The sequence below is a fragment of the Camelus bactrianus genome, chromosome 14, assembly GCF_048773025.1.
Source record: "Camelus bactrianus isolate YW-2024 breed Bactrian camel chromosome 14, ASM4877302v1, whole genome shotgun sequence".
NCBI classification, from domain to species: Eukaryota; Metazoa; Chordata; class Mammalia; order Artiodactyla; family Camelidae; genus Camelus; species Camelus bactrianus.
This window is the reverse complement of record NC_133552.1, coordinates 63,500,027-63,523,228: the sequence shown is the minus strand read 5'-3', so window position 1 is coordinate 63,523,228 and position 23,202 is coordinate 63,500,027. Positions and strand designations below refer to the sequence as shown.

General features: G+C 42.0%; 1 protein-coding gene across 2 annotated transcripts in view; it reads left to right on the top strand.

Moving 5' to 3' along the window:
• The window catches only part of FGF14 (fibroblast growth factor 14), a 534,936-nt gene that overhangs the window by 2,194 nt on the left and 509,540 nt on the right, over window positions 1-23,202 (top strand). The gene's annotated exons all lie outside the window — the stretch shown is intronic.

Genomic DNA, 23,202 nt, shown 5'->3' with positions numbered 1-23,202 from the left:
ATAACCTGTCTGTTGCTCACTGAGCTAGATCTGCAGTTCTGCTATGCAGGAAGGCAGGGGAAGCAGAAAAGGCCCAGGACGGTGTTATGTATGGAGGTGTTGCATGGATAAACAAGTAACAGCTGGATCCGTGTCCGTGAGCCCGAAAATCATTATCGGCAGCTTTTGGCTGTGACACAATCCATCACTAGGAGGGAGGAGGAAACTTTCTTTCTTTCTTTCTTTTTTTAAAATGTGTTTGGTTGCCGATGTTTGGTGGAATATTGAAGGGCTATGTCTTAAGATTTGGCCCGAGGCAGCTGAAGCTTCGGTAGTTGCCAGGAGAAAGAACCGCGAGCTCTCCTGACTTCTGCTGCAGGTTCGGGGACGCGGCTCGGTGCCGGGAACCCGCTCTAGACTTTTTGATTAGCTTGCACAATATTTGCCACCTTTGCCAAAGTAAAAGAGGCCCCCTCCCTCGCGGCCCCGCTCCTCCGTCAGCCCCCGCCTCCCGCCCCCGTCTAGCTCTCGGTGCCGGAGTATTAACTCCTTCCCCCGTCTGCCTCCGACACCTCCTGCCACTGGGAATACTTGAGCAGGGCTCATGCCGGGAGAGAACCCCAGACCGAGAAGACGAGCCCGGTCTCTCTAATATATGTAATTTAAACCTTCCTTTCAAAAAGCAGTGTCCTAGTGAGGCGTCTGGGACCCACGGGTGGGATGAGCCTGGCCCTGGGTCCGTGCTTCAGCCTCCAGGTGATCATGCGCCCCCATTCCCAAAGGCTCCAACCGGGAAACTTGCAGTACATTACATAAGAAATGCAAATGCAGGTATTTCGGGGAGTCGGGTCCCCGAGGTTCACTTCCCGGTATCCCAGTCTGAGGCGTTTGGGGGCGGCCGCGGAGCTGTGGCAGAACAACCCCGGCAGGCCAGGCCGGAGGGCTGCGTGGTGGCGGCGGCGCGCCAGCGAGGAGGCTGGGCGCGGCGTGTCCTGGAGCCACGCGTGCTGGCAGCGGGGGTGTGTGGTGTCCCCCAGTTCGGTTCAGGCCGGGGAGGGCCCCGGGCCGGGTGTTTGTGTCTGGAGCCGTGTTGAGGGCGGGGGCGGGGCCCTGGCCGTCCTGCAGTGGCTGCCCGGGCGCCGGAGGCTCCTGACGCTGGCACTGCGGTGTAGTAGATCATGGCTCCCCGCGGGCGCCCTGACACCCCAAGCGCCGCCGGGGGCCGCGCTGGCACCCGGAGCCCCAGAGGCCGGGCAGCAAGTGGCTGCTGCCTCCCTGCCTCCGAAGCTTGCTAACGCAGCGTAGTTGGGCGGCGCGCTCCTGGGGAGCTGCCGCCTGCGGGTGCAGGGGGGCGAGAAGAGGAGGAGGAAGAGGAGGAGGAGGAGGAGGAGTGGGTGGGCGGGGATGGAGGCGGTGGGTGTGGAGGCTGAGCACCCTGTGCGGTCCCCGCTGCTGCGGCAGAAGGAAACTGCGAGTTGTTAGACCGTCCAAAAGGGTAGATGCTCGCGTGCTGGCGGCCGCCTGGGCACTTGCCTTCAGCTGGGACGTCTGGCTGGCTGTTGAGGCTCTGGGAGTAGCCTCTGGTTCCCCGCGGGCGCGCTGCTGCAGTGGGCTCTGTGCCTCCGTCCCGGAGTTCTCACCCCTGTGCTCCAGCTCTACCCGCTTTCTCCGTGTCCCCCTCTGCTGGCCCCCGCCCCGCCCCCGGCCCCATCCCCGTCCCCAACCCCGTCCCCTGGCCTTTTTACCGTTCTCTCTCTTAACTCCTTAGCGTTTAGCAACTCTGAAATGATACCACCATCCTGAGAATTACCCAAGGAGAAAGCAGTGTTGTCGCCTTACCAACCACATTTCCAATTCGTCTGTGAGGTGTACCCCAACCCTTCATCAAAGCCAACACTTGCTGATGTCTCGGTCATACCTAGATCTGCGACACGACTATCCCACAAGTTGGCCTGAAGGCCCTTTTTGCAAGACTTCCCAAAGTGGGGCAGGCCAAGGGCTGCTGTTGGGAAAGGAGGGGTTGCTCTCTCACACAGTAAACTTAGTGGGTTTTGAAACCTTGTGCCTACCTGTGAAAAGATTTAGCTTCCTCTGAGAAGGGAATACCCTAAAAGCATTTCTTGAGACTTGGCCGTTTAGGGACCTTGAAGTCAGTCGCTCCATAGTACTTGAGACTGGGAAATAATTCAGCAGGGAACAGTAAGTTTCCTTACTGCTTTTTATAAATTTTTTTGTAAACAGTTTTACTGGAAACACTAATTGTCACCCATACACGATTCAAGATCTTTTATTACAACTCCCCCACCCCACCCACTTTAATCTCTCTGGAATAAAGTAGATTTTTTTCCTTTCAGAGGCATTTTGGAAGGTGTCAAACAAATGACAACTTATTTTTAGAGCAATTTATTTTGCAGCTTATGAATGCTAAAGTACTTGGGTGTGAATCGATGGGTTAACTCAAACCGTGTCTAACAACATCTTCAACTATTCTAAGAGGGTAGTTTAAATCTTGGATTGCCAGGGTTAGAGTTCCAACCTGGGAGTTGGAGCATTTTGTAAATTATTTTAAAAATGGGACATTAATATGTCACACTGTTTATCTCACCTTCTAAAAGTGTTGCTTTCCAAGCTTTAATCAAACCTAGACTTAGCCATTCCCTTTCAGGATTGTAGTGGGTAAATTCCATTCTCCTGCTGTTAACATGAAGCCTGAAATCCTTTGCATGTTTCTGATCCCAAGATAGCAGTACAACTAAGAAGTTAGTTGGGTAATTAAAATAAAACAAAGACTAAAATCTTCTTAACTGTTAAAACCAAAAAGAACAGATTGACTACCACCTATCATGTTATCTTAAATCTAAAATGAGGATAATTAACTGGTTTCAAACTAAGAAGCTTGGCAGAATACATCCAAGTACCAGTACTAGGATCATGAATTTGGTGTAAATACGTCTTATTAGATTATTTTTTTCTTCCCAATCTTTGCAAGATATAAAATAATTTACTAATCATTCCCAGTTCTTTAAATTGTCGACAAGTACAGCCAATTTGGTCAGGGGTTCCTGAGAGGGATTTCAGAGCACTGCTATATAATCAGGTTGATGTGGAAATAAGCAAATAACAGAGTCATGAACTTAAGGGCAAAGTTATTCATCTACCCAAAAGTTATTATTTAGTGTTTAAATAAGTGTTGATTAAATAGCTGTTTTTGGCAGTTGTTTTTATGTAAAACTTAACTGGGAAAGAGCATGAAGAATATATTTGCACAATATATGCTTTTAAAAATAAATTGCAATAGCTTAGAAAGTAAATTTACTGTCTTCATAAAAACATCCAGTGTCTCACAGTGCATTTATTATCAGAGAACACACACACACAGTTAAATGTCCTTCTTCCCCCTATGTTCCTAGTAGAGCAATAGCTGTATGTTTAGAATAAATGTTACCTGCTTCAACTTTCACTGCATGAGTCATGCAAGGTGGCTGTATTTTAGGAATATCATTAAACAGGCACTACTGAGTCCAAGGCACTTCTTTTGCCTGGAGGAGGGCCTGATCTGTTTCTTTAAACCAGTACTGGTAGTCTGGACTGACCCACCTATATCACAGGCCAGTTTGGGAAATAATCTAGGCCACTGAACTTTGAGTGACAGCTGCTAAGGAAATAAGTATGGTTGGAAAAAAGTCCATGATAAAGATAAATACTAAGGTCAATTCATGGGTGTCTCTTTAGTCATATCATGCCAATGAACAAAGGAAGTCACAGACCCTCAGATATGTACTGCTGCTCAACACAAACTTCCATGGCTTGATGGATTTTGGAAAGCAGAGATTTAAGATAAATTGTAATCTGATGCAATTTTACTGAGTACCAGTATTAGCGGCCAGGAGGGTATGAGGTGGATGCCCTAGACCTAGTTCTGCAGCGCTCATTTTGAAAATCCCACAAACTTGTGGCCCGGAGAGTTTCCTTTTCTGAACTCAGTCTCCCTCTTTGCCATGTAACTGAGATAACACAAACAGGGCTTGGTAGAACTCATTGTCACTTTCTAGTTCCTACTTTTTTGGGGGGGAGGTGTCTTTCAGCTCTGCTTTTGCCTTTGACTAAGCTGGTTTAGGCTCCAAAAACATCTGGTATGCCACTGTTACTCATTTAAATATATGTTACTCTTTTAAAGCTACTTGCTTTACATCTAGGGTGGTCATAGCTTTGAGAAAGCCATGAGAAAATAGGAAAAGGGAGAAAAAAAAGAGTAAGCATTCCTCACTCCTTCTCATCCACCTGCTGACTTATCAGGGGTTCCTGAAGAGCTGCGGCTGGGCACCAATGGGCTGTACTCTAAACACTGAACATATATAAAATGGAGATGCCAAATTCAGACTGCAAGGCTGGATCACCAGACAGGTGTAAGGTCCTTCTGCTTCTAATGTGCTTGCCTTCAGAGTGGGAGCCCATGTAATATGAGTTGGCCTTGGACTCCATCCAGGAAGCTTCAGCTACTGAAGCAGCAAAATGAGTTATGCAGGCAGTAGCACTTCATGAACCAAAGGATGGAATTTTAGTAGGCTTCCCAGTACTGACTTGTTGGGAGTGTGGAGGTTTTTGTGTCATGTTTGTTATGTTTGTTTGAATTTATAGCCAAGCTAACAAGTGGGAAGCCCAATGCGTGATAATCTAAACTTGGTTTTAATAACGGAGATCCCCTTTGTTGCACCCATATCCAGTCTGTTCTCATCTTAGGCAGCATCTGTAACTGGGAACAGTCGTTCAAACGATGCGTTGCTTTCAGAAGGTGCTAAAGCTAATTCTATATTTCACATTTCCCACACGGAACCATGCCTTTCAAAATGTTCAAACCCAGTCTTCCATATTTTCGTAACACAAACACTGAGGGCTTTTGTGAAGTGTTTTTATACATGTGGTAACAAGGACAACAACCAAGGTTTTTGCTCCTTTGCACATCTTGGCATCATAACTCACTCAATTGACTCATAAGCTTTCTATAAATATCATGTGGATTTCTCAAAATGGAAGCATTTATTCAAAATAGTTTCTTATGCCTTAAGGCGAAACAGTTGGGATGTTTGAACAGTCTATTTGAAGCTCCTCTATTAAGTTGTAAATGAGACATTGCATTGTGTCTATATTCTTAGTAAAACCTTTAAGCCCAACTTAGTACCACCTCCAGGAGGAACAGTGCCATAGTCTGCGTGGTGTTTCTTGGGTTTTGGTTTGTGTACCATGTACCAGATTTAATTATAAGAGTTGAACTGAGAAGGGCAGGGAATTGTCTGAGGGAGACTTCTCAGTTTCTCCATATGCCTCCAGAGATACACTAACTTTTTTGCTATTCTGTTTTTAAGAGCCAAGGACCAAGTATGACTTGATGTTTTCCCTGTTTATTTCTCTAGTTGGTACAAACTAATTTTCTGCTTTGGCCATAAGTAAAAGGTAGGATGATGAAGGGAAGTTGAAAGGAGGAATTCTTAGGGCCTTCCTAAACATGAAAGCAAAAACGAGGCATACTGCAGACCTGTTTCACAGGGAACAGCGAAGTTTTTGTTTATCAAATCTATTAACACCATTCAACAAAGTCGCCTAACAATTGCCTTTACCATTGTCCCCTGACAAAAACTTGGGTTATGACAAATGGCAGGTTTTCAGGACAGTTTATTAAATGAATTCATAGTGAAAAACAGGGTTCTCTGAGAAAGTTAACTGTGGGACTCTAACTGCCAGTATCATACAATTTACTTGGTTAAGTTCACTGAATACTTTCCAACAGTGCCAACCAATAATGTGGCTTCTAAATGATAAAACAAAGGAGGAAAAAAGCTGTTAGTGGTTTTTTCACTCTTTATCTGCCATAGCAGGGCATCCTGAAACTTGGTTTGCAAACTTTCCCTAGGCCCACATTTTATCATGCCCTTATGCTAAACCGCAAAATTTGAGGCCTTCCTCAAACACACAAGACTAAGAGCCAATCGCATTCACCCTTTCTGGCCCTCTTGGCCTTGAAAAAGCAAGTGTCAGGGCCCCATTTAATTCTCTCTGCAGGAGCCCCTTTCATTTTCTTTTCTCATCTTTAACGTTCTTCTCCTTAAAAAGGAAAGCCTTTCGCAAAACAGTTTAGTGAATGTGAATTGTTCCTCTTTTCATTTTTGAACTCCTTTCTCTGAGGATGGTCACTGGGACCCTCCTGAGTGGTACGTTTTGTTCTTGAGGAGACAGCACCAGAACAGCCTGGAGTCCCACTTGCTTGGAAAGGAGGTGCCCTCTCGCTAACTATTCTGCTCTTTTCCGTGTTAAAGCAGTCATCTGCAAACTTGGTGGCTCCCTGCACTTCCCACAGCCACACTCAGCTACTCAGCATCCTCCCTCGGGAGCCACTGTCAAAGACGAAGGGGCCGGGCCGCTGGGGCCGCGGAGTCAGAGTCAGGGACAAGTCCGGCAGGTGGCACGACTGGGGCAGCGCCCCCGCTTTCCGGGGCAGCGAGCGGGTCGTGAACTGTTTTCTGCCCACCCCGAGCCGGACACCTCTGCGGCTCGGATCTGCCTCCCGGAGTCGGGTCCCTCGGGAGTCTGGCCGGAGCCGGGCTCGGAGTCTGCCTGATGCAGCCCTGAAGAGAGAGGGCACGCAGGCGACCCCCGGCCAGAGCCCCCGGGACCACCGCAGCGCGCGCCCTTCCTGGAAGCGTCTGGGGGTAGCTACGCATTGCGACGGAAGCGGTCCGTCCGGGCCGCCGTAGCGCGGGACGTTTCCGTTGCCACAGAGATGACCTCTGACCCCGGAGCATCTCTGGGGCCCGGCAGCCTGCGCAGCCGTTGCTATGGAAACCACGTGGCCGGAAGCCGGGGTGCCCGCGCTACTAGGCGCGCGTGCCGGCCGGCTTCTGACGCGGCGCGCGTTTGCGGGCCCCAGTCCGGTCGGTGGCCACGCGGGTGCCCTCGTGCGTTCCACGGCGGAAGGGCTGCGAGGGAGTTTGGTCCAAGCCCACAGGTGGCCTCTTCCACCCGTCGTCCTCCCGAGTTTAGAGGAAAAAGCTCTGGTCAGGAGGAAGGAGCCAGCTTGCTGGTGAATGCGCCCAAGCCCAGCTTGGCTTCAGTTTCCGCACTAGCTACTGGAAGGCCTTTGGCGGCCTCCTGAAGTTCTCTGGGCCTCAGTTTCCTCGCCGGCAACACAAGGACATTGAGTAGCATAATGCCACGTCAGCCCTAGGTCCTGTTCCGAGGATCTGTAACTCTCCATCCAACCCGGACTCTGAGTAAACTTTCCCCTTCCTCCCTGTATCTCTCCCGGACTATGTTGAGTATATTTAAGTTGTAGTGTAAAATCCGAGACTGTCTGAGATGGAGGGCCACCTTAGGGATCATGACCGACCTTTTAGAGGTGTGGCAACTCCTTCACGGTGGAGAAGTGACTGTTCCATGAGCCGGTTTAGAATTGTAGACAAAGCGCAGTTTATGACTTTGAGCCTTGAAGAAGCATGTTGTGTTTTACTGGTGAGACTACCAAGATCTCTTCATGCGTCTTTCAGAGTTGTGTGGTTGGTGCTGAAACATGGCATCCTTCATAGCCTTTATATTCCCCGGATGTATTTTGCAGTCCCTAAACATTTTCTTTTAGAGGGGAGTCTGCCTACATTGGCTTGTTTTTTCCTTCTGTTATCTTGGAATTTTGGGAAGAATCACAAGCATTTTCAAATCTTTAAAAAGAAGGCTTCACTGTAAATTTGGAAATTGAAGGAGACTATTTTGAGAGTATAATACACAAACTCAGTAGTTTATAAAAGAACAGCCAGAACCAAATTGTGTTTCTGGCAGATGGAGTAAGTTAAGGTTACCTGCTCAGATGGCTTTAAAGTTTTTATAAAGATCTTTTTGTTGGCCTAGTTTCCAGAGTCTTTTTACTTTTTTTTCTCCTTATGGTAAGAATTACCCTGCTGAAATTTGCTTCTCAAAGAACTGGACATTAGTTCCTAAACAAGACTGGGTAGAATATTTACATCTCAAGGCTCAGGGAAAGAACGCTAATTCCTCCAAGAGGGACTTTTGTTTCCCAAATCCAGAATTTTACAATATCTTCCGGCATAGGGGAGGTTTGGGGATTAGTAAAAACAGTGGATGGGCTTTGAATTGTTTCTACAGCTGCATTTCTGTTCTTGTAAAGACTCAAGTTCTGAGCCAAGGATAGTAGTTTTTAATTCCTCAGAGTATTGGGTTGCAACCTGTGTGACATCAAAGGTTTGACCACCCATCCAACTACATTTTGAATTTGTTTCTTTAGATTATAGAGAAGATCTTCAACTAAGATGAAAATAAAAAAGATGTATGTGTTCTAGATTTAGAGCTGTTCGTTTTAGAAGGTTTTTCTTTCCTTCTGGATACACAGTTTCACTTAGTTTACAGGAGGAGACCTAAAAAGAAAGTTCCTATCAGGCTCTGAATGTCAGCTTCTAACCTGGCCAATTTCTCACAGCAGAGCAACTTAAAAACAATTTTTTATCAAATCAGCTTGTCAGGTTTCAGCCGAGACAAACAGTACGTGTTCCTGGCAGTATTGAACAACCTGTTGGACTCAAGAGGTTTTCCCCAATGAATGTGCAAAGGATACTACCCTCCCAAGATCCAGAGCCACATCCAAGGATAGACAAAAAAAGAAAGGCTTAGACATTTCCCTTGAGCACTGGTAACCATGGGTCGGTCACTATCTGCAAATGGAGTGCAACTCACATTTCCATCTGGCCATATTTTGAGGGCCTTCAGCCTGATGGTTGCTAAGCCAAGTTCTTAGAACTCAAAATGAGACAAACCAGAAGGCAATAACTGTTCCTGGGAGAGAAAGGATCAAAGGGAAGCCAATGGGTCCTGGAAAGGAAGGAACAACGTGAGATTTTTCCCTTCCTGTCTCAGCGGGGCACTGCAGACAGATCGAGTAGCTGATTCTGGTAAGAATTCTCTGGCATCTGCCAGTTTTCTCAAAATCCCATCCACCGGCTCCAGAGCAAGTGGGATTTAAAACAGAGTGTGACTCTGGTATCTGCAAGAACTTGGCAAGGGTTTTTATAATTTTAACTTTAGCTTCCTGTTTGCTGCTTAAGGGAATAACTGGTGGTGGTTTACTGGAGAATCCCTTGGAGTCCCGTTAACCCTGAGAGGGGCCCATTTGGGGGCCACCCTTCAAGGGTAGATATGGGGGCATTTGTAAGATAAGCAATTTGATTTATTTATGGTCGTGTAGTTTCTTCAGAGTGGAAAAGCAATTCAGATAGAGGATTAGTCAGCTGTGAGTACTGAGGTAAAGGACAATAAAAGTCACTATTGATAGTCTTATAGTCTTCAGTTTAGGTAACTCTTGTGTCCTTAATTTTTCATTAGCCTTCTGAAATGAATCTTTCAATGAAGCTATTTTGGAATCTTAAAGACTTTTGGAGGCTTTGCATGCCAATTAAAATGGGTATCCCATTCTGTTTGATTTGGGAACCCTTATTTTTAAGTGCACTTCTTAAGTGAGCAATCTTGTCTAATTGGAACATTCCCCATAATGGCTGTTGTAATTCCAAGCTGTCTTAGTAAGATTTGCCATTTTTGTAGATATTTACAGCTTCTGGGATATAAAGGAAGCAGGTGATGTGCTTAATTCCTTGAAACTTGAGGATCCTGTTTCTTTAAACTTTCAGTCTCTTGGAGCCAAATTAATACCTAAGAGGGATGTACTGTTGGGCTGGAGATTTTGTGGTGTTTTGCAATATACCTCATTGTATGGAATTTTCTTGAGTTTGGTAGGTGACCTAGTGTCTACTAACCTATTCTGTGATTAACTTATCCTAGTACAGGTGGCAGTTGCTCCTACAGCTTTTTAAGTGCTTGACCTATGCCCACCAATATTGTGGCTTTGGCTTTCAGCAGTCCCGTTAGCAATTGATCTGTTAGTCCTTTCAGGAGAAGATTTCTTTATAGTGGCAGACAGCTTAATGACTTTCAAGAGTTCAACTTGTGACTACTTAGATTTTGATGTGCCGTTATTCAGAAAAGTTGGAATTTCTTACCTTAATTTATATCCCCAAATCCCTCTGTGGTTTATCGTGTGAACTTACCTCTGGGCTTTGTGAATGCCCTAAGGCTGCCATCTTGCTTTCTTTAGATTGAGGGGTACTCAGTAGTCTCCCTTGAAATAATCCTCCCTAATTCAACCAGACTTCGGTTTCTGGCTGCCTCCGCACAGTTCTTGAGACTTGCAAGGACATCATGGAGGTGCTTACCTTGTAGATGAGGTTGGCCACAAACCCAGATGTGGCCCACTAAGTCTCACTGTGGAAATATGGGGTTTCTTACACCCTAAGTTTCCACCTGGAAGCACGAGACAAACTAACTCTTTAGAGCTCAGAAGGCAAAAGAAGATGAGATTTATCTGAGAGGAGCTTACCAGAGAGCCCAGGGAGCGGGGTGGAGAGGCAGCAAACAGAAGGGTTCAGTGGGTGCCTTCACCTGCATCTAGGAGACTTCCTCTGAATCTCCAGCTACTGTGTCTCCGCATCCTATCTTGTTGCCAAAACTGTAAATTGATAAAACTAAAACAATTGAGCAATGAGTATGGTGAAATTGATAAAACTAAAACAATTGAGCAATGAGTATGGTGTCCTTTATTAAGGGGGAAAAAATCCTTGGATTGGGGGAGTACAGTGCCTCACAAGCAGTGGAGCACTCATCCCGAGGGACGTGGGGCAAGAGTGAGTTTTGTAGAACACAGAAGCAGCACCACGGAAACAGGGCATGATGGGCTAAGAGGACAGGGGTTTCTTTATAAGGCTAGCAGGTCCTGTTTTCTAGGGTGAGGGAAGCCAGCTAAAGCTGAGGTGGAGGGTTGTGATTGGTGAGTGTTAGGATTCCTTGACCGATGTTTTTCTGTAAGTGCAGGCTGCCTTAGGTTTAGATGTGTGACCTGGGCTGGGCCACTGGGGCCTCCATTGTGGGTCCTGTTACACGGATGAACTTTACCAGTAGTCAATGTCAGGTCTTTGTGTTTTTGTTTGTTTGTTTGTTTGTTTTTTGGAGGGGGGTAATTAGGTTTGCTTGCTTGCTTGCTTCTTTATTTGTTTGTTTGTTTATTTATTTATTTATTTATTTATTTAATGGAGGTACTGGGGATTGAACCCAAGACCTCATGCTAGGCACACACTCTACCACTGAGCTATACCCTCCCTCCTTTTTACCAGTCGTCAAGAACAGACCATGTGTCCTGTTCTGTGACATGGTCAGCTTTGCCTGTTAGACAATCATGGCAGCAGTGTGCAGAATAGCCTTGCATGGGGCAGGATTGAGGGTAGAAACGCCTCAGAGGAAGCAACTCAAGTAGAAGAGGTGAGGTCAGAAATGAGGCCCCGATGGGGCTGGAGTGGAGGAGTCTGTCTATCTCAGTAGCCACTTTGAATTTGGGGAGGGAGAAGGTGGGGAGCCCAGGATGTTCTGAGCACACTCTGTGATGTGGACAAGTCCTTTTGATCCTGAGCCACTGACCATTTGCTAGTAGAACACCCTCGTCTCCTTGAGACATGGTGAAAAAACTTGACTGTTTATATTCGAGGGGCTGTGGGAGCTTTTAATAGTGAGCAGAAAACTTTGACACATTTCTCCTTCTCATAATCGTAATTTAAATAGGCAATTCTAGGAGAGTTGCTTAGGGATAGAGTTCATCATCTTGACTCCAAACTGGAAAGTCCTTAGGGATGGAAAAAATGCTTTACAATAAAGATAAGTCAAAAGCTGTTTTTTTCCCCAATGGTTACTTACAATTCTTTGTTGATAGTAGATGTTTTTGTGCACAATACTTTGCTCGGTTTGAGGAGTCAAATAGTACAATTAAAGGCAAAGTTTTCAGATTATTCAGGTCTGGCAAGAAAAGAGAAGGAAGTGTGAACTTCTTTGAATTTACATGTGTAAGTGTGTGCACCTGCTTCTTGGATAGAAATGAATGTAGTTGTAATTAAAATGCCATTCTCTCCCTGTAACATTTTCTTGTCTGTCCAATTACAGTGGATCACGGAAGTGTGTGGTAAGCCCCTCTGTAGTGCTGCGTCTCACTTAGATCAAGTGTAGTTTGGGAGGGATCGTAATCTCTATTCTTTACACTTCCTGTGTGGAGCACATGATACGCTATTGTTGTACTTTAAGAAAGAATTGTAGGTTTTTTTTTTTAAATAGCCACTTATTTCAAAGTCTGAAACTCATCTTCTCTGATTGTGCTCCTGTTGCACACCAGGTGTTATAATTCTTAAGCAAAGAAAGGACTCTTGTTTGCTAGGAGGCCTGAGTCAGTTTCCTAATTAAACACACAGTAGTTACCATCATTCTGCCTCGACATTTACTGGTGGGGCAGATTGAGAACCGTGACCTAATATGCTCTTTCCTCCTTTATTTTCCAATGACTTGACTTGTTTCCTGGGAATTTACATTTTTCATTATCTTAATTATTTTTTCTTTTACATTTAAATTTTCCACTCATATGCCAGTGACATCACATAAAATTCCTCATATGTCAGCCATATAGTAATACATATAAAATATTGGAAATATTTTTAATAGAGTGGATACTAAATGTTAGAAATATTTTAATGATACCATAACAAAAAATAAATTTTAAAAAGATAAAAATTTTGGATCATTTTTATTTATTTTGTCTTTCCTTATTATATTCCCTTTTAAAATCTTGGGAATAATTGTAAAGAACTGTAAAGAACATAGTGCTGACGTGATTCTGGTGCACCATGGCACAGGAGCCTTTTCATGGGGCAGTTAACCAGCAGCGGACCTGCTAAAGGTGTGTGGCCTGATCTGCAGAGCCTTGGAGTCCAGTTCACTCTGTTCTGTTTGCCTTAGGAATCTGCTTTCCATCTCTGAGACTTCACTCTCCCCATATTTGTACTGTCCTACTCGAGATTTTGTCCTTGCACATATTTCCTGTAGTTGTGTCTTTCAAAAGTTTTGTCATCAATTTAACTCTTCAGGCAAGGTTGGGATTAGTATTCAGTTGGATTTTCAAAGTTCACATGTACTACATTAGGGAAAAAGGCAAAAAATGCTAACAATATCGTTGTCAGAACGTAAATGAGACACATTTGCCTGAATTTGAGACATTTACCCAAAATAGCATTTATTCAATCTAAGTTTTTTCTTTCTGTGCTTCAAATAACATGTAAAAACTATATGTCTATCTAGTGCTTTAATAGATTATATAATTAAATAATTTGGGGGTATTATTATAATTTTTCTACCTAATAGTCCCACTAATGAATGAATGTTAAACTTAGTCAATTTTTAAAAGCATATTGCTCTTCTACTTTAATAGAAATATCCTGAATTATTTTGAATCCTGTATTATTGACTATGCTCTAGGTAATAATAAAAACTAAGCTTTATAGAATACTTTCTATGTACTAGGTGCTTTACTCATATTACCTAATTTAGTCCTCAAAACCTTAGATATGAACTTTTCTTATATTTATCTGAAAGAGGATGAAGCCCAGGTAGGAAGAGGTAAAGGGATTTGCCTGACAGCACCCAGCCGGTAATTGAAACCCAAGCAGTCTTACTGCAGAGTGTCTCCTCTTAAATCCCTGCATTGCAGCTGCCGCCCTGAAGACGGTGTTCGTAGAATGGACGTGAAAGTGGCCAGTATCGTCTTAGTCTTTCTGCAAATCATTACATCCCGAAGCTAAAAGGGAATGCAGCATGTGCAGTGTTTAGATATTTAGAATTTGTAATCCTTTTTTTATTGAGCATAATTTACATACATTAAAATGCACAGCTCTTAACTGCAGAGTTTGATGTCTTGGCTACTGTGTGTATCCTTGTGACAACCACCCCAATTAAGACATAGAACAGTCTTATCACCGCAGAAGACTCATTCTCAGTTCCATCCAGTTGCTGTCTGTGTCTCCTGCAAGGAGCAGCCACCATTCTGGTTTCTCACTTTAGCTCAGCCAGTCCTGGAACCTCGTACCGTTAAATCACGGAGGCCTCGTGCTGTTGAGTTTGCTTCTTTCACTCAACGTGTTGTTTTCAAGATTCATCTATGTGACTACATGTTAGATGTGTAGAATTTGATGTGATAACTTCTGTTTTCTTTTGTAAACCAGGAACTCCTAATGGTACAGACTCGCTTGCAGGTGACAGCCAAAAGTTGTCCAGAACTATAAAGGGTTGGAGAGCTGACCCCACGTGCAGGCTGACAAGTGGCCTGGCCCAGTTAAGAGACGCTGGCTGAAGACGGAGGTTCCTGGGTCAGAGATACAGGGCTTTATTACTCAGGGCACAGCAGGCTTCACGTTCTCATTTCCCTTGTCCCCAAATCTCCCAGAGCAATGCTGAGTGGCTAGGTGGCTGCTTACACACAGTGGATCTGTGTCCCAGCTGAGGAACTCTGAGTTTAGGAAATCGCCCTTCTTTTTAAGGAGCTTCTTGCAAAGCTGCCAACCTTTGCCCAGGGAGGCATTGTCTTCATTACCCTGGGTGGGAAACAAATCTGCCCTCTCACCTGGTAGCACTGTCTTTAGATTCCAAGGTTGTTGGCAGTACAAATATTCTTGCAGTAGTCTGAGTCAAAAGCTCTCACAAGACAGGCAGAAATGCCATGGAGAAGTTGTCCTTTAAATCTGTTTCTGCCCAGCAACCTTTTCTTCACTCTCTGGGTTTTCCAGGACTGCCGTTCTTGTTGTTCCAAAGATGCACGTAATGTATAGAATACTCTTACTTGGAAATTATCTAAAAAATGATCCTGAGGTTTTGAGAAGATAGACAATAGACAATCCTATTCAATAAACCTACCAGCATTTATTAAATAATTGTGTATGGAAAGTTCCATGTTAGTTGCTGGGAGAGATTTAAAACATTCTATAAGGATTTGGTCTTTGGCCCAAAGTACTAAAGCTCAGTGTACAGAGAACACTAGTAACGAGGGAGCCCTGAAGGACGGAGGCCTGCTGGAGGCTGTAGCATCCATGGACGATGAACCTGGGAGAAAGGGCATGTTGCTGAGAGGTGTGACCTGAGCTGACTTTTGAACGTGTGCTTCCTTTGGCAGGAGAGGTATTCTTGGCAAGGGGAGTAATGTGAATGAAAGTCAAAGGCTGTGTGGAAGTTCATGTTGGAGATTTGTGGGGATGTTAATGAAATATTATTTTGGAGCACTAGAGGAATCATAATTTGAAGTCCAAAAGCCTGGCTGAAGAGTTAGGCTGGGTGTGGTAAACATTAGAGAACCAGAGGACATTTCTGGAATGGGAAGACTGACATTTCGTTTGTAGTACTTAAGGTACTTGGGGCATCGGCTTACTTCCCAGAAAGATGGTGTCTTCTAGTGAAACACCACTAAACTGAAAATGTTACAGGCTCTTTGCCTACAAGGAACTTTTCAGCAACTTGAACCACAGTTTCTTGTACAAGAATCCTGATCCGCTCTTCTGGCTGTGGTAGTGGACGTGTTTTAGTAACCCTTGATGACCACTGCTTAGTGGAGAGATGCATTAAGGAACAGTTTGCTAAAAGCACAACTTTTGAAAACAGATTTTTATTTTCTACTCCTTTCTGTTCTAAAATTTGAATTGTGTTTTAGGGGTCAGTATCTATTTCTTGGTTATCTTAATGCTTAAGAATCCCACAAAATTTATAAAATGACATTTTAAGGAAGGTAACTTTTATTAAAATAAGAGCATTAATTAAATTACTAATGGCCATTCAAACCTTACAGATAGGTAACTAGTAATGCCTTATAAGCAGCAGTTTTAATTTCTTTGATTTTAGAGCTAGGATCCTTATTGGAGATCCTAGTTAATAAGTTTATAGGATTGATATTTATAGGGCCACAAGCATAATTCATACAAGAAGGGGAAGGAATTCGTTTTAGGTGACAATAACAGTTGTAGACACACTGTGGTGGGAGCAAACTGGCAGCAAAAATCTGAATTCTGTCATTTCAGTGGGTAGTGAGTGAATGATTTAATAAACTTTTTTTTTCTCGCCAATTAGCCGCTCGACAGCTGCACAATGCAAAAGGTCTGAATACTACAGAGTGAAGTAAAGGGTCTGGTTGTTGTTGAATTAATATAGCTTTGAATAAAAATTTAAAATGTACACCTATACATATAAACATGCCCGAGTCCAAGTTGTGTCGCATGAATGGGCACAGCTCTGCATACACTTTCTTGCCCAGTCTCTTTGGTGCCCACTAAGATATATTTGTGAGAGCCTCTGGGAAAGGAAATAAGGGTCATTCAAAACATCCTGGGGTACATGTGTGTAAGTTATCACCAGCATCATTTTTTATACCAAAATAATGAAATAATAGTAAATTAGAACAAGGAAACCTGTCACGAATACGTCTTTATTTTAAAGGTCATGGCCCGGCCCAGCCCAGCTGCAGGCTCATGGGCTGTAATGAGCGCTAACCAACGATGTGAGGTTTAGTGTGTAAGTGATGACATCTGCTTCTGAGACGGCCACTTAGTGTGTCACTTCTTTTGGAGCAGTACTCCACCTGCCTGGGATGGTCAGTCCTGGAGCTAAAGAAGCAATATTGACAGAGACGGAGGAATGAAATGATCCCTCCTCCTTTGCCAATTATGTCATGAGATTCTGCTTGTTGGACCAAATGAGGGATAGATTTAGGCTGGAGTCTTCCAAACAAAATGAACTTAAAGCTGTCCTTAGATAGCATTTCATGATAAATTGGGTGCATTTTTAAGTTAAAAAATATCGTGAAGGTAGCAATAACTGTAAAGTAGGTTATGGCTGGAGATTGGTTTATTGCCCTACAGAATGGACTGACAAGTGACCTTGGGGTCTTTGTGCATTTTTTTCTACTTTTAAATTTGTTTCTTTGGGTGTCAATAGACATACTTACCTAATGAGTAATGCCTGCTTTTACTGTGGTTTAGCTTATAAGCACTTAAAAAAAGTTAATACCCTTGTAAATCTCATAAGTACTTTAGGAAAATTAATGCCATTGTGAAAATAAAACAGACTATTTATAGATGTATGGAGTAAGCAATTTTTATGTATTTATCTCTGATTAAAATATTGCTCTGACTCTAAACTATGTCTGTGTTCAAAGCATGGGCATCTCATTAATATATTGACAACATGATACTATATTTACATTTAATTTGTCTACTTAGCTTTAATGTTAATGCAGCGAAGCTCAGAATTCACCATGAGATATAAATTATACTTTTATTTAAATTTATTCTGTTCGCTTCTTATATATCTCATGCAAAACTTAAACATTCCTTGCTATGAATGTCACCTAAAGTTGTAGGAAAACAACCCCTCCTGTTACACCTTACTGTGCTTTGTTTAAAACAAAAATCAACCTATTTCCCAGTAAAGCCCTGTTGTTGTGAATGTTTAGAGGCTCTCCTACGGCAGGTGGATGGACATTCTCAGGGCCAGTCATCTGCAGAGGTTCAGACATGAACTTGAACCCTGAACGTGGGCGTTAACTACACAGGAAAAGAAACTTCATGTTGTCCTTGATTCTTAGCTTGGGTTTGGATATTAGGTTGATAGATAATTAGGCAGTATTGGCAGCTCGGAAGCTGAGTAGGGAGGGTTGCAACCATGTACTGAACTCTAAGCTGAAAGCAGGTAAACCATATGCTAGATTATCTAGTTCCGTGACATCCTATGTTGATTTGCTTTGTGTTATATCCAAATACTTAATTACCTTATTTTTAAGTATTGCAGCCTTACTTTGGCTGTGCACCAGGGAATTGAGAGAAGGGCCATTTACCTTTGCTTGAACCAGAGTATTAAATTCAGAGCAGTGCCAATATTGTCTCCCCTGTAGCCATGGTTATTGAGATACCCAAAGGGAAGTTGCACTTTAGGAGACATGACTACGGCTTTAAAAGGCCTGGCTTGCAAACTTAAAAGATCTTGGTTTTGTTTTGTTAAAGCATATAATAATTTTTTCTTTCAAAGGTACATGATTTTGTTTTATGATATCAAAAAATATTTTATTTTTAAATACATTGCCAGGGAAGAGTGCAGTTATGTGAGATGATTTTTACTTCCCCTTTCTGCCTTGTTTATTTGGGCCCCCACACTTTAAAGCAACAGCATGTTAGCATGCTGGTGTTCTTTTGCCTTAATCTATACGCACCTTTAACACCCAGAAACATATAGTGAATATGTGCCCATTGAGTTCTCTGTGCATATGTGAGTGTGTCTATACGTATATGTGTGTATGTATCTCTTCATCACCTAGGTGTACGTGTGATACACAAATGAATCAAACATAGAGACACTTCTTGCTATTTCCTTATCTCCAGTGTGAAAGATACTTCTGATTGCTTAGAGGGTTTATTGAATGAATGCATTTAGAATAAGTTTGATTTACGTGAAAATAATATTTTTCTTAATGTCCTTAATTCAGATATCTCTAATCTAAACTGGGGAGTAGATCTCTGAGTACAAATAATGACTTTAATAGAGGTTTTTGATATTATTATAATGTTAAAAAGTGAAGCGTTTAAAAATCTGGATGTTGATTTGCCTAGGTATTTCTCTTTAATAGGACGCATAGAAAAATCTCAGTCTTTTATGTCCTCCTCCATATGACAGAAGGACCTGCCGGTACGTGTCTAAGCTAGACGATTTTGTCTTCTGTTGGGTTGTGCTGGCTAAGATGTCCCCAGTACTGTTGATGGAGATGGCTAGTTTTGTGAACCCTGTCTAAAAGCCTCTCAGTGCCTCTGTGTTCTTGTTGTCTTCCTTGGATAAGACTGTTAGATAAGTTGTGTATTTAAAAAATAACTGGCTGCTGCTATTTACTTTTTTTTTTTTTCACTGACAAGGACAGCAGTGTAAGTGTGCAAACTTTGGAATGATATAAAGATTGGAATCCTGGCTGTAATTTCTCTGTACCTTGGAGTTGTTTTTATTTATTTGCTTGTTTTGTGTTTGGTAGTAGAGGAGCCTACCTCCCTTGTATATTTGTAGTGACGAAGGAGAATCTGTAAGTAAAGCACCTGACAAAATACCTAGCGCAGGGACATTTATGCATCAGTCCCTTCCTCCCTATTTCCTTTTCAGAAACAAGCTTATTTTCTTTCCTACATTTTCCAATGGATGCCCTATGCTAAACATTATTATTTTTTTTAATAATTAATATAATATTTTAAAGCTTTATTTATAGCTAATGCTATAGGATACACAAATGAATTTTTAAAAATTGAAAGAGGTAAAGGTTGAAAGAAGACAGACCTGAGACCTGGTAGAAGCCATGTTCCTGCTGAGCCCCCTTTTGTTCTTTATGAGCCTGAACAGTTCTTTACTCGGAAGCCTTCAGGGCCTAAGGGAGCCTGGAACATTCTGTGTTCTGCCCAGAATGGGCAAATATCTGTGCTAGGATATTACAGTATCTGCTTTTCCTGTGTGTCTTTTAGAGATGAGTCTTAGTCATCTATATGTACCAAATTTTAAAATATCTTATAGGCTTTTCTAATGTGTATATTTTATTTTGTCTTTCTTATTATCTTCCTTAATTGCTTACATCTAATCATAATTACCTCAAAATTTTATAGGTTGTTCCCATTCTCTGATGCTTTTTACCTTTTCCAGCCATAGTTCTGCTCAACTTTTTTTTTTTCCTGCTGTAGATCCACTGCTCAACTTTTTTTTTTCCTTCTTCTTTGGATATAAAAATCTCATTTGCAGCTTTGCACTCTTTATTTTGCTTCTGGGCTTTTATTTCTTCTCACTGTTCCTCCCCACCTCCCCCACTGTGCGTTTAAGCCTTAGTTTTGCTATTGGCGGTGCTGCTTACCCCCTGAAAACTGTAAATACCCTATCCTGCCAATTTTGTATTATTCGCGAAAATTGTAGCATTTTTCTTTGTTCCTACCTGACTACTTTAGGCTCTGTCATTCATTTATTTTCTTTAGGAAAAAAAAATAACCTAGATATTTAAAGTCTAGCTTGAATTTGCCTCTTTCAAGGGCCTTGCAGGAAACTGTTTATAAATGAGAATCCTGTCTTGACTGGGAGAGAGCTTGGACCCAGCGAACACACTCCCTACTCCAGGATTCAGGTGACCGGGCCTTTTCTAACACCGGCACCACTGGGCTTGTGATGGCTACTTATTCCTTGGGAGTGACAATGAATAGCAGACTTTACTCATTCTTGGGAGCATCACTGGAAAGCACGAAATTTCAATGTGCTGGGAAAATGTAGTTTAGAGAACCTAGCAAGTGAAGATGCCCTGATTTGGAATGTCAATCAGCTAATTATTTAACTGATTTCCTATTGAATACTTAAAAATATGATACCAGGAGAATGACGTTTCATTTAAAGTTACTTTGTACTTATTTTGACATTTACTTAATTTATTTAGAATTATATAGTAGTGGTAGTTCCTTCCAGAAGAGGCTGTGTGTGAGGAAAATACATCTCTGCGAGCACTGTAGACCATAGGCAGTCACGTCTGCTCCTCAGAAGAGGGGCCTGGGCTGGGGAAGGACATGCTGGCATCATCAGTGTGTGGCCAGTGACTGCAAGCTTAGGAGTGAAGGAAGGCCCAGACAAAAGGAGGAGTGAACGCGAAGGACAGCCTAGAGAAGGGCCCTTATAGACTCCAGTGTTTAATAAAATAATAAGCCAGTCAGGCATTTTTATTGACAGCAAAACCAGCTGACTTATTCCTTAGAATTTGAATATCAGTGTGAGAAATGGACTGAATTGATTTTTTTTTCTCATTTCAATCAGGTTTGAACTCAATAAAGAAAGAAGATACATTAGGATACCCTGTTCTTTTGGTTATGAATTTTTGTTTTTTGTGTATAGGTTAAATCTGTTGTTAATCTTTTTAAGGAGCAGGATTGAAAAATTGAAAAAAAGGAAGCAGAGGACTTTTATTGACACTTATTTTGCTGAGTTGAGGTTCAGTTTTCTTAAATTAAGAAGTGATTATCTTATGTGGAAAGGAACCCAGTAATATTTTTCATTACTAGAATTTGGAGGATCTCATCTTAAGATAGAAACTTAAGTTTGTACTTCCAAATACAGCTTCCCATATAAACAGTCTTATCATCCGAACATCAGGTCTTTAATTTATGTCATTTAGAAGATAGGTTTTATATGACAGATTTAAGTTGATTTTTTTTGCTTAGTCTTCTATATCATCATCAAAGTCTTCTACGTCATCGTTAAAGAATTCTAATTTGTGTCAAAGTGCTGACTTTCCAGGCATTAGTGTACTCCAAGGTCTTATACCTTTAGCTAAAACATTTTATTATCTGTATCACACTAGCTGCTGTCTCTGATTTGATCATACCTGTGATTTGTACCCTGTGCTGGAATTAGGGGATACGGAACCCAACTTACTCCTGGCTCCTGCTGAGTGTCTGCCTATAGATTGATCCTGCATCTAGTAGTGAAGATTAACTAAGACTGCATATAGATGTGGGTTTCATCTGTGTAACTGGGTGTAACTGTGGCTGCAGAGGTGTTACTGTTTATCAGAGCAAGTGACCTTTCCTATCGTTCTCTGTATTTCCAGTTCTGCTTGGGTCTGGTCAGCTGAAATGACTGGCCAGATGTTATGATATATTTAGTCAAAGTCTTCCTTTAAATTTAGCTCTGACACATTGCTCTGTTTTTCTAAATTCTCATTTGTGTAAGTTTAGTTCTCTGAGATAGAATTTAGCAAATTTCTGCTAATCGACATTCTGTCATATCTCAAGTATTCTTTATACTGTGGAATCAGCATAATTCACCAGCAAGCTTGTTATTTTTATGAAATTGCTTCAAGTTATTGGGAATTTGGCTAAACTGCATAAACTGCCAATATATTTACGTCACTTTAGAAAATTTCACTTTAGCCCTTGATTAAAAAAAAACTCTAGAAGGTTTTGCATAACAGAATTCCTTTCAGTAAATGTTTAGGGAGGTCAAAGAGTCTGACACATCTGCTTATTGATGCTACCTAAAGTCTGACCTACAACTTTTAAGTTTTACTTTGATAATTATTTCATTTTTATAAAATACGTAAGGTATGGGTTTTGCACTGATAAGAAAATACTTCTGCCTGCATTACCCTTCCTTCACAACTGGATGTAATCTCTTAAATGAACTATTGTATTGAACTTACAATTCAAACATACATACCTTATTTTTTTATTACAGCCATTTGTGCCCATTAAAGTGTAAGTTCCAGTGAGATCTGAGACTCAGTCTGATGCATTACTAAATGTTCAGGACCTAGAGGAGTGTCTTGCAGATAATAGATCCTCAGTAGATTTAATAATTGCATTGATTGAACTATTCAGTTTTAGTATCTCTTCAGTGTGTAATCTGGAGAAGCGAGGAAACTATAAGGAGGAGGTGTAAATAACAGTGGCATCCTCTTTGTATTTGGAAACTCTACCCAGGAGACAGCATCATTGCAGCAATTTATTCCTAATTTGCACATCCAAAGAAACGTCAGGTCTAATCTAGTACCGTGTTATAGCCTGGGTCAGATCAACAGTCAAACTTAGATGCTCAGGGTTGGAAGAGTCCTGAAGTGTCACCTGTCTCAACCTTTTGTCCAGTGCTTGGGTTCCTTCTGGAGCAGTGGTTGTCAAGCGTGCCCACCTATTTGAACGACTTGAGGAGCTTTAAAATCCAGTGTTAGGCTTCACCTTGGTCCAACTTTATCAGAACCTCCATTGTGGGCCCGAGGCATCAGTCTTTTTTAAAGCTCCTTGGGTGATTCTAGTGTGTAGTCAAGGTTCAGAGCCGTTCTATAAAATCTCTACCAAATGTTTTCCCAGTCTGATTGAACTCCTCTGGAGATGAGCACCTCACCATCAAACTTAATCTTGTGTTTATTGCATTTATCCAAATAGTGACTTAATTTTAAGAATGTTTAAGTTATATACTAGTTAAATTACATAACATAAATCAAGCTTACCAATTTAATACTCGACTGTTGATAAACAACATTGAAGAGAGAGTGACATTTAAATTTGAATTATCTTCTTTGAAGTAGTATTGCAGCACTTTTGAATGACTTCCAAAAGCTGATCATAAAAATCACTTCAATCATTTTCAAATTTTACTTTAGCAGTAATCAAATTACTTAGTGTGACTCAGATGAACATTCTGCTCTTAGAGTATTATGATCAATTTCTTGTACCTGGGGAAACAGAGAAGAAATGGACAGATTATTTTTGTATTTACCTGCCT